Raw genomic sequence first — 20,105 nt, 5'->3', positions numbered from 1 at the left:
GATAGAACAGTAACCACTTGTTTAGTGCAGTGATGATCAATAAGAGACATTTACCATCCTCAGCTGCATACATATCTGAAATAAAGCTAAATTACTAAACCAAACAAGTTTCTGTTGTGATCTTTTCTAGGTGGCTATGATCTTTTCATAGATGATCGCCCGCACATCGCCGAGTGGAACTTCGTGATCCAAAAAATGGGCGATGTTCCAGTGATCGGTAAGGCTGGCACTTTGACCATTGCTGGAACATCACCTATTTTTTGGGTGTTAGCCAAGTGGAAAGTCTAGCCCATAGAATCATAGAATAATACAGCAACATCAACCCATCGAATCTGTACTGGCTCTTTCCAAGAGCAATCCAGGTAGTCCCACTCCCCCTGCTCTTTCCCCATATCCCTGAAATTTGTTCTCCTTCAAGTATAAGTAATTGGCCATATTGAGTTTGTCTTGCTTTTTGTGGACAGGACATATATTTTATTATTCATTCATGGGATGTGGGTGTCACTGGCAAGGCCAGCATTTTTTTGCCCATGGTCCACAATTACCTGGGCAATTTTCCACTTTGTCGGGTAGATGCCAGTGTTGTAGCTGTACTGGAACAGCTTGGCTAGAGGCGCGGTTCGTTCAGAAGCACAGGTCTTCAGCACTACACCTGGGATATTGTCCCCGGGGCCCATAGCCTTTGCTGTATCCAGTGCGCTCAGGCGATATTGCAGTTATTGCGAGGATATAAAAGAGTGGAGCCAGAATGATCAGTAGAATGGAGGTATTGGATTATGAGAAGTGAATGTCAATGTTCCCTGTAATTTTTTTCCTGTGCGGCTCCTTTAAATTTGCTGTGTGGTATCTCTTCTAGTGGCAGCAGATGGTGAGCAGCCTGCATAGGGCCTAATGATTGATGCTCGGCTGCACGTATTAGGAAGAACATCGGTGAGTGCGTAAGTTAAAAAAAAAAATTGAAAGGTGATATGATTGTGTTTTGGATTCTAACGGGACTAGATTATTTAGAACATGACAAGCTATTTCCCCTTGTCCGGGAGAACCGGAGGTCATCATATTCCATTATTTTATGACATATGCTAAGCATAGCATGCTTGGGATGAACGGGTAACTTTGGAGATGGAAGCAGAAATTGTTGATTCATTCAAATGCAAATTAGATAGATTTTTTCAGAAAGTAATATTTTGGCATACAGTATATGAGTAATTTGAGACATGAACGAGAGGAGATTTAACAGAGGTGTTTAGATAGAGTAAATAAAGAGAAACTGTTTCCAATGGCTGAAGGGTCAATAACCAGAGGGCACAGATTCAAAGTGATAGGCAAAAACCCTGAGACGACGTGAAGAAAGACCTTTTTATGCATCAAATGATTAGTATTTGGAATGCACTGCCTGATAGGGTGGTGGAAACAGATTCAATAGTAGCTTTCAAAAGGGAATTGGATAAATCCCCATCAGTCTACTCTCAATCATCAGCAACGTGCTGGAAGGTGATGTCGACAGTCTAGACCAAGGGGAACCCGTTGCAAGATCTCTATGACCAAGCACTCCCTTTCTCCTGGTGACTCCGATAAGGTCTCCAATAAGTTACAGTGGCACAGCATCCACTGTCTTTAGGTGAAGTCCTGAAAGAATTTCCAGAATAAATGTTGATAGAGTGTTGGTGAAATCTTGACAAAGTGCCCCAGAAAGTCTCCCGGTGTGTATCAGAAACCCCCTTCAAACGCAGTGTAGTTGGTCGATCTGCAGCAGCAAGTGAACAGTGCATGCTTGGCATGGCTTTAAGTAACGCTCGCAATCCTCACCAATGACTTCTTTACTCCTGTTCAGCTGGTCGCTGTTAGGAGAGGTCACTAATTGCAGGATTGGTCGATGAAATGGCGCGCAGCCTCTTTAATGAGTGTTAGGAGCCAACTGAATTGGTCATCACAGCCTTAATGTTCTTCGGGGCGGCTGTTCCCAATGCGCGCTTCAACTCCTTTACCAAGATGGCGCCTTGCGCTAAAGGCGGGCTGGCCAGGCATTGCAGCTCAAGACCCCACCTTGGTCACCTCGGAAACACTTTAGTGCCTCAAGTACCCATGGACTTGCTGATTACTGGTATAGTTTATTCACAGGTTATAATCTTGTCCTGAATACGACCTCGTCAAACCTGCTTATTATTGCAGATTCTTAGTTTTAATATATAACTGTCTATAATATGGAGAAATGTGCAATAAAGTTGTTAGAACAATTAGGGTCTTTCCCACCTGCTGACAAGTCCATATAATAAGGGCAAAGGAGAGGGACAGGACCAATACTTCACCTGGTTGTGCTTGACACTTAGATGTGGAGAGATTTTCAGTCAGTATTTATTCCATGCTGTACCTGAGTAGGTGTGCTTCATTGTGCATTGTCAGGGGAGCTGTATACTTGAAAACCGATGCTGAGAACCAATTAGAGAGAGAGCTTTACTCTGTATCTAACTCATGCTGTATCTGACCTGGGAGCGTTTGGTGCGATAATGTAAAGTGAGCGTTACTCTGTATCTAACCTGTGCTGTACCTGCACTGGGAGTGTTTGATGGGACAGTGTAGAGGGAGCTTTACACTGTATCTAACCCATGCTGTACCTGACCTGGGAGTGCTTGATGGACAGTGCTTTACCCATTGTTGCCCATGATGCCCCCTCGATTTATTACTCCAATGGTCCCACTAGTTGATACTCCGAATGATCCTTTCACTAAATGCCAGTGACACCCCTTCCTGTTACAGGGAATAGATTAGTTTCAGAACACCGAAGAGGGGTATGTTTGGGAGGCTGTGCTCCCAGCCTGGAGTCTCAGTCCATGGCAGTGAGGACTGTTTGTGCAACCTGCACTCATGCCCAGTGAAACTGCATCCTGGGGAGCGAACCTGGTCATGTGACCCTGTAACACTTTGAGTGGGTGGGGCTTGGGATGCTTTGTGACATTGTTCCTGGCTGCTGTTGTGATTGGCTGCTAGCTCCTTTGTGATGTCACCTGGAGACAGGTTTACGCCCCTGGTTACACACCATCAGTGGGAGTTACTGTGGGAGGAGCTAGAGTTGGCAGCTGACACTGTGAGTGAGTCTGGCCCCTCTAAGTAGAGCAAGGGAGTGATAGCATAGTGGTAATGTTACTGAACTGGTAATCTAGGTTAATAATTCAAAAACAAAAGTTCAAATCTTGCTATGGAATTTAATTAAATAAATGTAGAATTTAAAATAAAAATTTGTATCTGAAATAGTGATGATAAAACTACTGGATTGTTGTAAAAGCCCTTTTGGTTTATTTGTGTCCTTTTGGAAAATAAATCTGCTGTCCTTTCCTGGTCTGCAGACTCCAGGCGCACAGCAATGTGATTGACTCTGAAATGGTGGCTCACCACCACCTTCTCAAGGGCAATTAGGGATGGCCAATAAATGCTCGCCTTGCCGGAGACTCCGTCATCCAATGAAGAAATATTTAAGAAAAGAATAATTTAATAGTAAAGTAAGTAATTCAACCAAATGTCATTAATTACAAATATATTGAAATTAAATATAATCACGCTCATAAAAATAGTCCCACTGTATACCAGTTACAGATTCTAGAATTAATATTAATCATTTTTATATTTACAGTTTCTCAGGAAAGTGGACAGAGAGAAGTCGAATCATCACCACACTAACTGGGACTGGAGCGATATCGCTTTGTTCACAAAGCAGATCTGGTGGGACCGAGACCCCCAGTGTCAAAACCGGATAAAACAAGAAGCTTCAACAATGATTGGAAAGGTGAGGAACTCAACTGAGAATCTCTTCAGTCCATGATTTTGCCCCAGTGAGAGTCTAACCAGCTACTGGGAACTGTTGGACAGCTGCCATAAGGCTCAGTGTTTGATGCAACAAATTGACTGGGGCTTAACTCAGATATAAACCTTGCCCATGCCTCAACTGGGAGAGTTTGTCACTAACATGTAGAGGGATTTTTATTCTCTATTTATCCCATAGTGTACCTGAGCTGGTGTGCTTTATTGGATAGCATCAAGGGAGCTGTACGCTGCAATGAACACATTCTGTATATGAGTTGGCATTGCTTGGTGAACCAAATTAGAGAGAATTTTACACTGTATCTAATCCATGCTGTACCTGCCCTGGGAGTGTTGGATGGGACATAAGAATTAGGAACAGGAGTAGGCCATCTAGCCCCTCGAGCCTGCTCCGCCATTCAACAAGATCATGGCTGATCTGGCCGTGGACTCAGCTCCACTTACCCGCCTGCTCCCCGTAACCCTTAATTCCCTTATTGGTTAAAAATCTATCTATCTGTGATTTGAATATATTCAATGAGCTAGCCTCAACTGCTTCCTTGGGCAGAGAATTCCACAGATTCACAACCCGCTGGGAGAAAAAATTCCTTCTCAACTCGGTTTTAAATTGGCTCCCCCGTATTTTGAGGCTGTGTCCCCTAGTTCTAGTCTCCCCAACCAGTGGAAACAACCTCTCTGCCTCTATCTTGTCTATCACTTTCATTATTTTAAATGTTTCTATAAGATCACCCCTCATCCTTCTGAACTCCAACGAGTAAAGACCCAGTCTACTCAATCTATCATCATAAGGTAACCCCCGCATCTCCAGAATCAGCCTAGTGAATCATCTCTGTGCCCCCTCCAAGGCTAGTATATCCTTCCTTAAGTAAGGTGACCAAAACTGCACGCAGTACTCCAGGTGCAGCCTCACCAATACCCTGTACAGTTGCAGCAGGACCTCCCTGCTTTTGTACTCCATCCCTCTTGCAATGAAGGCCAACATTCCATTCGCCTTCCTGATTACCTGCTGCACCTGCAAACTAACTTTTTGGGATTCATGCACAAGGACCCCCAGGTCCCTCTGCACCGCAGCATGTTGTAATTTCTCCCTATTCAAATAATATTCCCTTTTACTGTTTTTTTTTCAAAGGTGGATGACCTCACTTTATCCGACATCGTATTCCATCTGCCAAACCTTAGCCCATTCGCTTAACCTATCTAAATTTCTTAGCAGCCTCTCTGTGTCCTCTACACAACCCGCTTTCCCACTAATCTTTGTGTCATCTGCAAATTTTTTTACACTACACTCTGTCCCCTCTTCCAGGTCATCTATGTATATTGTAAACAGTTGTGGTCCCAGCACTGATCCCTGTGGCACACCACTAACCACCGATTTCCAACCCAAAAAGGACCCATTTATCCTGACTCTCTGCTTTCTGTTAGCTAGCCAATTCTCTATCCATGCTAATACATTTCCTCTGACTCTGTGTACCTTTATCTTCTGCAGTAACCTTTTGTGTGGCACCTTATCGAATGCCTTTTGGAAATCTAAATACACCACATCCATCGGTACACCTCTATCCACCATGCTCGTGATATCCTCAAAGAATTCCAGCAAGTTAGTTAAACATGATTTCCCCTTCATGAATCCATGTTGCTTCTGCTTGATTGCACTATTCCTATCTAGATGTCCCGCTATTTCTTCCTTAATGATAGCTTCAAGCATTTTCCCCACTACAGATGTTAAACTAACCGGCCTATAGTTACCTGCCTTTTGTCTGCCCCAGGAAGCTTTACTGTATATTTTACCCATGCTGTTACTGACCTGAGGGTATTTTATGGGACAAGTTAAAGGGTGCTATCCCATTCTTGCCCATAATGTCGCCTCTAATTATTGCTCCATTGCTCCCACCACTTGATAACCTTGATGATTCCTTGACTTATTGTGTTTGACACCCAATCTGTTGCAGGGAATAGAATGGTTTCATAACAGAAGATCGTGTAATGTACCTCCCTCATTCCAACATCATTCGCTCAAACTGCCAGTCACTGCCAAAGCAGGAAGGAGTACACTGTCTGATTTAAAAAAGATGGGGACTTTGGAGTGTATAAAGCAAGAGGTGGACATGGGGGCATTGAATAGTATGACCTCACATTTAGAAGGAATTTGTAAGGGGTATGTTTGGGAGGCTGTGCAACCTGCCTGGAGTCTCAGTACATGAAAATGGGATCAGAGACAGGATTGAGTGTACAATCTGCACTCGTGCCCAGTGAGACTGCATCCCAGGGGCCGAGCCTGGTCATGTGACCCTGTAACACCTCGAATGGGGCTTGGGCTGCTTCGTAACAATGTTCCAGGCTGCTGTTGTGATTGGCTGCTGGCTCCTTTGTGATGTCACCAAGAGACAGATTTACACCCCTGGTTACACACCATCAGTGGGAGTTACTGTGGGAGGAGCTGGAGTTGGCAGCTGACATTATGAATGAGTCTGGTCCCTGTAAACATGGCAAAGAAGCGGAAAGAACAATTTAATAGTAAAGTGAGTGATTCAACCAAATATCCTTAATTACAAATATATTGAAACTAAATACAGGGCCAGAATTTGCTGGAGCAGAGCATCTTGCGGCACGGTTAGTTAGACTTCCTCCTGCACCCTTCAGCTCAAAAATTGTTTGCTCTGTAAGTTGCTGAAAGTGTGAGCTGATAATGGCGCGGAAAAGGCAACAGGGTATCTGGGCCCTTAGTGAATGACGGGACCAATAGTATATCTCTTTAACCAATGAGATTTAAGGATTGAGAAATAAATAGAGAAAGGACTGAGAAGAAGGGTGAATTAGAGTGGGTAAATTCAAGGTCAAATCAGGTACGAAAAGAGAAACGGAGAGAAATTACGTAACGATCCGTTTGGGGGTGGTAACATCCGCAAGACGGGAATTCCTGTGCCAGGCTCGAAAGTCCCACCCCACTCACGAAATCGGGGTTACCGTCCCCGAGAGGAAGTGCAGTGCAAAATAACACACTTCACTTCCTTTGTGGGGAGCTAAGGGAATGGAAGCACAGGAGAGGGGCGCAGCGCTATGTGCTGGAATGCATAGCGGTGCTGTATAGAAGAGACCCTCCACTTCATTAAAGGGGAGGGCCAAACTGAAGACTCTGCGGGTCCCTACCCAGACCACCAGGGAGTGGGGTGCCATGGCATCAGCCCAACACTCAAGCAGAGTGCCGGGCTGCCACATCGCGGCATGGACCCCGAGTTCAAGGAGGCAATGGGCAAGTCAGACGATTTTCTTTTTTACGTGAATGCCACCTCCCCTTTAACTAGTGCACGCGAGCAGCCAGCCGCCATGTACGTGCCCACTAAAGCTGTCATCGCCTGGCGCAACTTCAGGGAGAACTCCCAAATTTTTTCTCCATGGTGAAAACGGGTCACTGCGCACGGCGATGACATCATCATTGCTGGCAGAGTGGAGCGGGGCGCTATCGGTTACCACTGCTGCTAAACTCCTGCGGAATTTAGCGAGAGTCGTTAACGGCGCTGTGCCCGGATGAAAAGTCGTTTGCGCTCCGTTAATGCACCCCCAGAGGTGCTAACAGGAGGTGCAAATTGTAATACATGTGAACTTGTATTTACTCTGTACAGCCACCAGCGGGCTCATTCCCTGGAGTCCCAAGGTATCCCATAATCTTTTGGGAGCACAGGTATTTAAGGAGGCTTCACAAGTTGGAAAGGCACTCTGGAGACCTGCAATAAAAGACTAAGGTCACACTTTACTTTGAGCTCACAGTGTTCAGTCTGACTCTTTCTCCATACACAACAACTGGTAACGAGTTACAGATAGCGAACCCAAAGATGCAGAGAACAGTGAGCATCCTGGAGAAATTTTCGGAGGGAGATGATTGGGAAACTTTTGTGGAGCGACTTGACCAATACCTTGTGGCCAACAAGCTAGATAGGGAAGAGAGCACTGCCAAACGAAGGCCAATCCTCCTCACCCTCTGTGGAGCACCAACGTATGGCGTCATGAAGAATCTGCTCACTTCAGCGAAACCCATGGAGAAATTGTACGACGATTTGTACACACTGGTCCGAGAGCATTTGAACCTGAAGGAAAGCGTTCTGATGGCGAGGTACCGGTTCTATTCCTACAAAAGGTCTGAAGGCCAGGAAGTGGCGAGTTATGTCGCCGAGCTAAGACGCCTTGCAGGATATTGCGAATTTGAAGGATATTTAGAGCACATGCTCAGAGACTTTTTCATACTTGGCATTGGCCACGAAACCATACTTCGCAAGCTTTTGACTGTAGAGACCCCAACCTTGAGTAAGGCCAGAGCGATAGCCCAGGCGTTCATTGTCACCAGTGACAATACAAAGCAAATCTCTCAGCACACGTGCTGCTACAAGTACTGTGAACAAAGTGATGTTGTTTTCGAATCGTAATGTACAGGGCAGATCACACTTACCTGCAGCTACACGTCCGCAGATGACTCAGAGTCCACCATCAAGGTTGATGAATGCAAGGCCACTAACATCTTGTTGGCGCTGCGGGGGTGCTCATCGTTTCCATTCATGCCCATTCAAAGAGTACTTTTGCGAGGGCTGTGGAACTATGGGACACCTCCAATGAGTGTGCAGGCGAGCTGCTAAGCCTGTTAAACCTGCAAACCACCATGTTGCAGAGGAGGACAGATCCATGGAGAATCACGACGAACCAGAGCCTCAGATAGAGGAGGCAGCAATACATAGGGTGCACATTTTCACCACAAATTGTCCCCCGATAATGCTGAATGTTGAACGAAATGGACTCCGGTGTCAATGGAGCTGGACATGGGCGCGAGCCAGTCCATCATGGGCAAAAAGACTTTCGAAAGGTTGTGGTGCAACAAGGCCTCAAGGCCAGTCTTAACTCCAGTTCGCACAAAACTAAGAACTTACACGAAAAAACTGATTCCTGTAATCGGCATGCTACAATAAAGGTCTCCGACAATGGAGCGGTGCACAAGCTACCACTCTGGGTGGTACCGGGCGATGGTCCCACGCTGCTCGGCAGGAGCTGGCTGGGAAAGATATGCTGGAACTGGGACGACGTCCGAGCGCTATCGCCCGCTGACGACACTTTGTGTGCCCAGGTCTTAAACAAATTTCCTTCGCTGTTCGAACCAGGCATCGAGAAATTCCAAGGAGCAAAAGTGCAGATCCGCCTCATTCCGGGGCGCGACCCATCCATCACAAGGCGAGAGCAGTACCATACATGAAGATAGAAAGGGTAGAGATTGAGCTAGACCAGCTACAAAGAGAGAGCATCATTTCACCGATCGAGTTCAGCGAGTGGGCCAGTCCTCAAGGGAGATGGCACCGTCAGAATCTGTGGCAATTACAAAGTAACTATCAATCGTTTCTCCCTGCAGGACCAATACCCACTACCAAAGACCGATGACCTCTTTGCAACACTGGCAGAAGGAAAGATGTTCACGAAGCTGGATCTGACTTCAGCCTACATGATGCAGGAACTGGAGGAATCATCGAAGGTCCTCACTTGCATCAACATGCAGAAGGGCCTTTTTGTTTATAACAGATGCCCGTTTGGAATCTGATCAGCAGCGGCGATATTCCAGAGAAACATGGAAAGTTTACTGAAGTCGGTCCATGGTCTTCCAGGACGACATCATGGTCACAGGTCGGAACACAGTCGAGCATCTGCAGAACTTGGAGGAGGTTCTTAGTCGACTCAACTGTGTGGGGCTCAGGTTAAAACGCTCGAAGTGCGTTTTCCTGGTGCCTGAAGTGGAGTTCTTGGGAAGGAGGATTGCTGCGGACGGCATCAGGCCCACCAATGCGAAGACGGAGGCAGTCGAGAACACACCGAGGCCACAGAACGTGACGGAGCTGCGGTCGTTTCTGGGATTCTTGAACTACTTTGGTAACTTCTTACTGGGTCTCAGCACAATACTAGAACCACTACATGTCTTACTACGAAAAGGGGGCGAATGGGTTTGGGGCAAAAACCAAGAAAACGCCTTTGTAAAAGTGAGAAAATGATTCTGCTCGAATAAATTGCTTGTGTTGTATGATCCATGTAAGCGTTTGGTACTAGCATGTGATATTGCAACAAGTTAATGATTTTGGGAAACTGCAACCGGTTGCTTAGGCATCCAGGAGTCTGTCTAAGGCTGAGAGAGCCTACAGCATGATTGAAAAAGAAGCGCTAGCGTGTATCTATGGGGTAAAGAAAAGGCATCAATATCTGTTTGGGATAAAATTCGATTTGGAAACTGACCATAAGCCACTTATATCCCGGTTTCCCGAGAGCAAAGGGATAAATACCAACGCATCGGTCCGCATCAGAGATGGGCGCTCACGTTGTCCGCATACAACTACGTCATCCGCAACAGGCCAGGCACAGAAAACTACGCCGAAGCTCTCAGTAGGCTGCCATTGCCCACCACGGGCATGGAAATGGCGCAGCCTGCTGATCTAGCCATGGTTATTGTCATGTTTGTAACTACAATGTAACACCACTGTATTACTGAATACACTCAACTCAGATGCACACCTTGACCACAGTGAGTGAACTTGTGGGAGACACTCCTTACCTGATCACACAGGTATATAAAGGGAGGTCCCATGCAGTGTCATCACTTCTGGAGTCCTTTCATAAAGAGTTAAGGTTACTGAGTGACCTTGTCCCTGGAATGTGCCTCGTGTGGTTTCATGCTGTAGAGTAAGGACTTTACATTGGCGACGAGAAACGGGAATTCACGACCCACGAGAATGGCCACTGGTAGCACAGAGGAATGGTACTGTGTTGGGGAAGACTGGGACGATTTTGTCGAGAGGCTTCAGCAAAGCTTCGTTACTAAAGACTGGCTGGGGGATGCAGCGGCTGACAAGCGACGGGCTCATCTCCTGACCAGCTGCGGGCCAAAGACTTATGCGCTCATGAAGGACTTACTGGCACCCGAAAAGCCATCGGACAAAACCTTTGAAGAGCTTAGCAAATTAATCGGGGAGCACCTCAAACTCGCGAGCAGCATACACATGGCTCGACACAGATTCTACACCCACCGACGTCGTGAAGGACAGAGCATACCGGACTTTATAGCAGACCTCTGGCGTTTGACCAGCCTCTATAAGTTCACAGACGCCTGCAGGGGGGCGATGTTAAGGGACTTCTTTATTGAGGGTATCGGTAATGCGGGAATCTTTTGCAAGTTAATTGACCAAGGACTTGACCTTGGAAGCTGCAGCGTTGATAGCTCAAACTTTCATGGCGGGGAAGGAAGAGACGAAAATGATTTGCGTGCGCAATTCTGCCTCTAACACGGCGATGGATCTGGGAGTCAACACCATCAATGCTACTCAGAGCACCGTAGGCAGGCAGGGGAAGTCTGACATTTACCAGGCAGCAACAGACCCCAGAGCAGGATCTCAACAGAGACAATGGCAGGCTGAACGGACATTCACGCCATCACAGTGGATAATGCGGTCCGGGATGGGGCCATTGACCCTCACTAATAGGGTACTGAAGTGCAGTCAAAGGGACAGCCAGCACGGAATTCCTGGCCATAGTCCCTTTGTCCCCAACAATGGAAACTTTAACTCATGCTGGAGGTGTGGGGGAAAACACTCAGCCAGATCTTACAGATTCTAACAGTTTGTCTGCAGAAACTGCAATCTCAGTGGCCATTTAGTTCGAATATGCAGAAAACCTGCAACCAGACTATTATTATATGAGGCAGATCGACTAGAAGAGGGTTCTGTGAGGCAGGATGACTTTTGAGGCAAATCGATGGACTCCGAGGTTCAGTGGGTCCATGCGGCGAATATTCACAGTTCATACACCAAAACGCCACCAATGATGATGAGGGTTTTGTTGAACGGTATCCCAGTATGCATGGAGCTGGACACTGGGGCCAGCCAGTCACTCATGGGCGTTTAGCAATTTGAGAAGCTATGGCCACTCAAAGCCAGTAGACCCAAATTAGAACGTATTGAGACACAATTACGGATTTACACCAAAGAAATCATTCCGGTGCTAGGCAGTGCAATGTTGGCTATCAAACACAGTGGGGTAGTGAATCGGCTGCCGCTCTGGATTGTCCCAGGGAATGGTCCCGCTCTGTTGGGGAGGAGCTGGTTAGCTGAGATGAGCTGGAAATGGGGGGGTGTTCACGCAATGTCCTCGGTGGAGCGAAGTTCGTGCTCACAAGTCCTACATCAATTCGAGTCACTATTCCAACCTACTTTGGAACTTTCAGAGTACTGACACACATCACCCCGGACGCCAGGCCATTACACTACAAAGCCAGAGCAGTGCCGTATGTAATGCGGGAAAAAATCGAGAGCGAATTGGACCGGCTGTTGAGAGAGGGCATCATCTCACCTGTTGAATTCAGCGACTTGGCGAACCCCATCGTTCCCGTTCTAAAAGCGGATGGCTCTGTCAGGATCTGTGGCGACTACAAGGCCACCATCAATCGGGTGTCCCTACAAGATCAATACCCGCTCCCAAGAGCTGGCAGATGGCAAGCTGTTCACCAAGTTGGACCTCACTTCGGCCTATATGACCCAGGAACTGGCCGACGAATCCAAACTACTGACCACCATCACCACGCACAAGGGACTGTTTGCGTATAACAGGTGCCCGTTTGGCCTTCGATCAGCGGCCGCGATTTTTCAACGTAATATGGAAAGCCTGCTTAAATCCATTCCGGGAACGATCGTATTCCAGGACGACATCCTCATCACAGGTCGAGACACCGAGGAACACCTCCACAACCTGAAGGGGGTGCTACGCTGACTGAACCGGGTAGGCCTGCGACTCAAGAAGTCTAAATGCATGTTCTTAGCTCCTGAGGTTCAGTTTCTGGACAGGAGGGTTGCTGCAGATGGAATTCGGCCCACCAAATCCAAAACAGAGGCAATTCGACGAGCACCCAGGCCCTGCAACACATCGGAGTTGCATTCATTCCTGGGACTGTTGAACTATTTCGGGAACTTTCTGCCGAACTTGAGCATGTTGTTGGAGCCGCTACACATGCGCCTTCGTAAGGGTTGCGATTGGTTTTGGGGGGACTGTCAGGAATGGGCTTTTAATCGGGCGTGAAGTCTACTTTGTTCAAACATGTTGTTGACCCTGTACGACCCCTGTAAACGTTTAGTTCTGACATGTGATGCATCGTCCTGTGGGGTTGGGTGCGTGTTGCAACAGGGTAATGCTGAGGGTCAGCTACAACCTGTGGCTTATGCCTCCAGGTCGCTCTCTCAAGCAGAACGGGGATATGGAATGGTCGAGAAGGAAGCGCTTGTATGTGTCTATGGTGTAAAAGAAATGCATCATTACCTCTTCGGTAGGAAGTTTGAATTAGAGACAGACCACAAGCCACTCACATCCCTGTTGTCAGACAGCAAGGCTGTCAATGCCAATGCATCAGCTCGCATACAGCGGTGGGCTCTCACGCTGGCTGCTTATGACTACTCCATCCGGCACTGAAAACTGCGCTGACGCGCTCAGCAGGCTCCCACTGGCCACCACCGAGGGGACAGCTGAGCAAAGCGCTGAGATGGTCATGGCTGTCGATGCCTTTGACAGTGCAGGCTCCCCCATCATAGCCCGCCAGATCAAAATCTGGACAGAGATCCCCTCCTATCCTTGATTAAGAAATGTGTCCTGACTGGGGATTGGGCGCCCGCACACGGAGCAAGCCCTGAGGACGTCAGACCGTTCCACAGGCGGATGGATGAGCTCTCCATCCAAGCCGACTGCCTACTATGTGGCAGCAGGGTAGTCATGCCCCAGAAGGGCAGAGAGGCATTCATCAGGGAACTCCACAGCGAGCACCCAGGCATTTTGATGATGAAGGCCATTGCCCGGTCACACGTATGGTGGCCTGGAATTGATTCAGACCTGGGTCACTGTGTTCGCAGGTGCACGACCTGTGCCCAGCTGGGTAATACCACCAGGGAGGTCCTGCTCAGCCCGTGGCCCTGGTCCACCAAGCCATGGTTACGCATTCATGTTGACTATGCGGGCCCGTTCATGGGGAAGATGTTCCTCATTGTAGTAGATACATACTCGAAATGGATCGAATGCATCATCCTGAATTCATGCATGTAATCCACCACCGTGGAAAGCCTATGTGCGATCTTTGCAATCCATGGCTTGTCGGACATCCTGGTTAGTAATAATGCCCCGTGTTTCACGAGCTATGAATTCCGGAAGTTTATGTCAGGCAATGGCATCAACCACGTCAGGACTGCGCCGTTCAAGCCGGCCTCCAATGGCCAGGCGGAACGGGCAGTCCAAATCATTAAGCAAGGTATGCTTAGGATTCAAGGACCCTCCCTACAATGCCGCCTATCGCGCCTCCTGCTGGGCTATAGATCCTGCCCGCACTCGCTCACGGGGGTCCCGCCCGCATGATACGGACACTCAAAACTCGGTTGTCCCTCATCCACCCAGTCCTGACTGACATAGTTGAGGGCAAGCGCAAGTCACAAAACGAGTACCATAATCGTAATTCAAGGGGGAAGATATATAGAAATAAATTATCCTGTATTCACCCTCAATCACGCCATGGGGCCCAAATGGCTTGAGGGTACTGTAATTGGCAAAGAGGGGAATAGGGTCATCGTGGTAAAACTCAACAATGGCCAGATATGCCGTAAGCATCTGGACCAAGTAAAAAAAAAGGTTCAGCATGGATACGGAGGAACCTGAGGAAGACCATGAGATGGAGCTCACACTACCACCAGCGAACGTGCAACAAGAGCAATCAGAAGAATGCACAGTCCCTGAGGTCAGCCCGGACAGGCCGGAATCACCACAGGTGACAGACAATCACGTCAGTGTCCAACAACCAAAGCCCCAACTGTGGCGCTCCACGAGGGAGCGTAGACCACCTGAAAGACTAAACCTATGATCCCAGTAAGACTTTGCAGGGGTGGGAAGGTGATATCATGTTTGTAACTACAATGTAACACCACTGTATTACTGTATACACTCTACTCAGATGCACACCTTGACCACAGGGGGTGAACTTGTGGGAGACACTCCTTACCTGATCACACAGATATATAAAGGGAGGTCCCACGCAGGGTCATCACTTCTGGAGTCCTGTAATAAAGAGTTAAGGTCACAGAGTGGCCTTGTCCCTGGAATGTGCCTCGTGTGGTTTCATGCTGTAGAGTAAGGACTTTACAGTTAAGAAAGCATTTGAGAGTGAGCAATCACCCACCACTGCCCGGCAGATCAAAACCTGGACAAGCCAGGACCCTTTATTATCTCTAGTCAAAAGCTGTGTGCTTCACAGGAGCTGGTCCAGTGTCCCAGTGGAAATGCAGGAAGAACTAAAGCCGTTCCAGCGGCGCAAAGATGAAATGTCTATACAGGCAGATTGCCTTCTGTGGGCAATCGAGTCGTGGTCCCCAAGAAGGGCTGAGACACTTTCATCAATGATCTCCACAGTACCCACCAGGTATTGTAATAATGAAAGCAATAGCCAGATCCCACGTGTGGTGGCCCGGCATCGATGCTCGCAGTTAAGCAATGTACCCAGGGAGGCGCCGCTGAGTTTATTGTCTTGGTCCTCCAAACCGTGGTCTAGTGTACACGTCGACTATGCTGGCCCGTTCTTGGGTAAAATGTTCCTTGTGGTTGTAGACGCGTACTCCAAGTGGATTGAATGTCAGATAATGTCGGCTAGCACGTCCACTGCCACTACTGAAAGCCTGCAGGCCATGTTTGCCACACACGGCTTACCCAATGTCCTGGTGAGCGACAATGGGCTTTGTTTTACCAGTGCTGAGTTCAAAGAATTCATGACCCGTAACGGGATCAAACATGTCACATCTGCCCCGCTTAAATCAGTCCAGGGGCGGAAGTTGGGAGCAGGTGTCGTGTCCGTCGCTGTCAATCATCAGCGTAGCGCTGGTGATGTCATCATGGTGCCGCGTCACCACGGCTCTCCCCTTTACTTAAAGGAGAGAGCCTGCGCGATTCTTTAAGTTCGGTCCACTGGGCCACCAGGTTGGGTTTCGGGCGGGACGGCGGCCTGGCACCCAAGAGGGGGTGCCACGCTGACTATTGGCAGCCCGACCGAACACGGGGGCATAATTGTTTGCTCGACATGGTAGTCGTCCGACAAAAAAAAACATGGCGGAGGCGGCAGTAGGTCCTCCCCTTTAATGGGAGCCGCACCGCCATTGTAGAAGGCCACTGCCTTACTGCACCGGCAGAAAAGCAGCTTTTTGCCGGAATTTTGCCATCGGGGGGCGGAACATCGGCGGTGCGTGCTCTGATGACGCACTTAGAACGGATCGGCAGCAGCAGAGCGATTGTCGGGGGAGCGGGTCACCGCCGGGATACCGTAGGAGCAGAATTTCCAAAATGGCGGCCATTACACGAGAAATCACCAGCCATTGCACACCGCAGCACGGCCGCCTATTTCCAGCAGTAACAGGCCTTAAAGGAAGGGACAATTTTGGCCCCAAGGTGTTAGTTTTCAAGGACAGAGGGTTGACGATGGGTTTTCTGAGGAAGGGGATGTTAACAACAATATTTAAAGGGAGAGGTACTGCTTGAAAAGAGGAAACCATTTATGTCAGCTAGCATGAGGGCTAGGAAGGAAAGTTGGGTGGTCAGCAGTTTGGTGCGAAAGGGGTCAAGGATGCAGGAAATGGGTTACATGGCTGAGATAAGCTAATCGAGGGCATTGGGGGAGATGGGAGAGAAATTAGAGAGGTATGGAAGTTTAGAGTTATGATATACGAAGGTTTGACCTGGTAGGCAAAGGGAAGGTGTGAAGGCACCAGATGATTTCTGTCTTGGTGACGAATAAATCTTTCATGTACCTGTTGTTCGGAGGTAACAGTGAAGGGGGAAGAAAGAGGCATTGAGGAGGTTGGTTGAATGTGGAGAAAAACCAGTGGTTATCTTTTGTCTCCCGGATGATCCTACAGTTTACAGTAGCTTGGGGAGTTTGGAAGTGCACTTGTAAGAGACTTGGGTGAGAGTTTTTTTCAGCAGCAGATGCAGAAGGAAGTGGGCCTAGAAAATAGTAGGGGGAATGTGCATGAGACAACGAAAGTGGTCTGCGATGGCATTGTCAGTTAGGTCAAAGGAACTAGCAAGGCTGAGGGGGTAGTTATGAATATAGAACTATCATGTTTCATAGAATACATAGAAACAGAGAAATTTACAGCGCAGAAGGAAGCCATTTCAGCCCATTGTGTTCGCGCTGGCCAACAAAGAGCCGCACGGCCCTCGGTCAGCAGCCCTGAAGGTTACATATAAACCTATGGGCAATGAACAATGGCGCAAAGAGCACCCAGCCCAACCAGTCCGCCCCACACAACTGCGACACCCCTTACACTGAAACATTCTACACTCCACCCCAACCAGAGCCATCTGATCTCCTGGGAGAGGCAAAAAACAGATAAAAACCCAGGCCAATTTAGGGAAAAAAAACTGGGAAAATTCCTCTCATACCTTTCATGTCTATCGATAGAATCCCATTCCTCATCTGATATTTATCCAGCTCTGAGTCAGAAGAATCGTAGATTCAAGCCCCACTCCAGAGACCTGAGCACCAACTCTGGGCTGACACTTCAGTGCAGTACTGAGGGAGTGCTGTCAGATGACCCTCTCAAGTGGATGTAAAAGATCCCGTGGCACCATTCAAAGAAGAGCAGGGGTGTTCTCCTGGTATCCTGGCCATTATTTATCTCTCAACCAACAACACTAAAATTGATTACCTGGTCAGTTATCTCATTGGTGCACACCAAGGAATCACAAACTACAATCAGTTGCCACGTTTGCCTACACATCAAAAGTATTTGGGGACATCTTGAGGATGTGAAAGGCACTAGATAAATGCAAGTTCTTTCTTCCTTGGGTTTAAGAAGAAAAGTATGTAGAAATCAAGTATGAATTTGATTGAATCGTAAGCAGAGTAATTCCTGATAAAGTTGTGTACTGTGATATGGACAGAGGTTTAATTTAATCATTCCTACATTTCACATTTGGAGCATGTTTTAGGCTACCTTTGATTTGTCCATTCATATTCCAGTGCAATTAATCTCCTAACAAATGCCTGCATAAAATTCAGCAATCATCCGCTCTTGTTCCAATTACCTGAGTTCATCCAGCATACCAAAAAAGTCTTCTAAATGGAGAATGCAGAGGGATGAATTTCAGCAGGGGTCCTTGCACTCATCCCCAGGAACTGTGGTGAAAGAGCTGACGAAACCCCAGAAAAGGGCGTAAAAGCCACTAACAGCATTTCTCTCGTGTTTCAACAGCTCTTGTACTGAAGTTACAGCGGACAAGCAGGAGAAACTCCCCGTAGAAATTTAACACCTTGATGTGTCGGGAGGAAGAAGGCTTTTCTTTATCATCATCATCATCATCATTATAGGCAGTCCCTCGGAATCGAGGAAGACTTGCTTCCACTCTTATCATGAGTTCTTAGGTGGCTGTACAGTCCAATACAAGAACCACAGACTCTGTCATAGGTGGGACAGATAGTTGTTGAGGGAAGGGGTGGGTGGAACTGGTTTGCCGCACGCTCTTTCTGCTGCCTGCGCTTGATTTCTGCATGCTCTCGGAGACGAGACTCGAACAGCTCAGCGCCCTCCCAGATGCGCTTCCTCCACTTCAGGTGGTCTTTGGCCAGGGACTGCCAGGTGTCAGTGGGGATGTTGCACTTTATCAGGGAGGCTTTGAGGGTGTCCTTGTAATGTTTCCGCTGCCCGCCTTTGGCTCGTTTGCCGTGAAGGAGTTTGTTATATTGAAATGATAGATAAGTGAACCTAGTTCCATTTCCAACCTCCCTTTGCTCTCAAAAGTCCTTGAACGTATTGTCGCCTCCCAAATCTGTGCCCATCTTTCCTGCAATTCCATGTTTGAATCCCTCTAATCCGGTTTCCGCGCCTGCCACAGTACCGAAACGGCTCTCATCAAAGTCACAAATTACATCCTTTGTGACTGTGACAAAGGTAAAATATCCCTCCCCATCCTTCTTGACCTGTCTGTAGCCTTTCACATGGTTGACCACTCCATCCTCCTCCAACGCTTCTCCACCATCGTCCAGCTGGGTGGGACTGCACTCGCCTGGTTCCATCCTTATCTATCTAATCGTAGCCAGAAAATCACCTGCAACGGCTTCTCTTCCTACCCCAGCATCGTTACCTCTGGTGTCCCCCAAGGATCTATCCTTGGCCCCCTCCTATTTCTCATCTACATGTTGCCCCTTCGCAACATCATCCGAAAACACAGCATCAGTTTCCACATGTACGCTGATGTCACCCAGCTCTACCTCACTACAACTTCTCTTGACCCCTCCATGGTCTCTAAATTGTCAGACTGCTTATCCAACATCCAGATCTGGATGAGCAAAAATTTTCTCCAATTGAATATTGGGAAGACCGAAGCCATTGTTTTCGGTCCCCGCCACAAACTCTGTTCCCTAGCCGCTGACTACATCCGTTTCCCCAACTCCTTTCTGAGGCTGAACCAGACTGTTCGCAACCTTGGTGACATATTTGACCCTGAAATGAGCTTTCGACCACAGCAGCATAACTAAGACCGTCTATTTCCACCTCCGTAACATCGCCCGTCTCCACCTTGCCTCAGCTCATTCGCTGCTGAAACCCTTATCCATGCCTTTGTTACCTCTAGACTTGACTATTCCTGGCTGGCCTCCCACATTCTACCCTGCGCAAACCAGAGGTGATCCAAAACTCAGCTGCCCGTGTCCTAACTCGCACTAAGTCCCACTCACCCATCACCCTTGTGCTCGCTGACATACATTGGCTTCCGATTAAATTCTCAACCTTATTTTCAAATCCCTCCATGGCCTCACCCTTCCCTACCTGTGTAATCTCCTCCAGTCCCACAAACTCTGAGATGTCTGCGCTCCTCTAATCTGCCCTCTTGAGCATTCCTGATTGTAATCGTTCAATCATTGGTGGCCATGCCTTCTGTCGTCTAGGCCCTAAGCTCTGGAACTCCCTGCCGAAACCTCTCCAACTCTACCTCTCTTTCCTCCTTCAAGACTCTTCTTATAACATACCTACTAGACCAAGCTTTTGGTCACCTGCGCTAATTTCTACTTGTGCGGCTCAGTGTCAAATTTTTTATCTCACAATACTCCTGTGAAGTGCCTTGGGATGCTTCACTATGTTAAAGACACTAGGGCTGGATTTTCTGGTCTTCTGCGCTCTGTTTTTCAGGCTGGAGCGGTGGCAATGGCCCGGAATAGCTGCACCGATGTGCAACGCCCCTGGTTGCGACACCGGCATGAGTTTGAGCTC

The 20,105-nt window shown here is 48.0% G+C and overlaps 1 long non-coding RNA gene across 1 annotated transcript; it reads left to right on the top strand.

Moving 5' to 3' along the window:
- The first annotated feature begins 854 nt into the window (after positions 1-854).
- On the top strand, positions 855-18,206 carry LOC139272728 (uncharacterized). Its single transcript, XR_011594950.1, has 3 exons — positions 855-930; positions 3,626-3,778; positions 18,093-18,206. It is a non-coding gene; the product is annotated as an uncharacterized lncRNA (long non-coding RNA).
- Positions 18,207-20,105: the final 1,899 nt, after the last annotated feature.

This window comes from Pristiophorus japonicus, chromosome 9 (genome assembly GCF_044704955.1).
Source record: "Pristiophorus japonicus isolate sPriJap1 chromosome 9, sPriJap1.hap1, whole genome shotgun sequence".
Lineage (NCBI taxonomy): Eukaryota > Metazoa > Chordata > Chondrichthyes > Pristiophoridae > Pristiophorus > Pristiophorus japonicus.
This window is presented reverse-complemented; position numbering and strand designations above follow the sequence as displayed.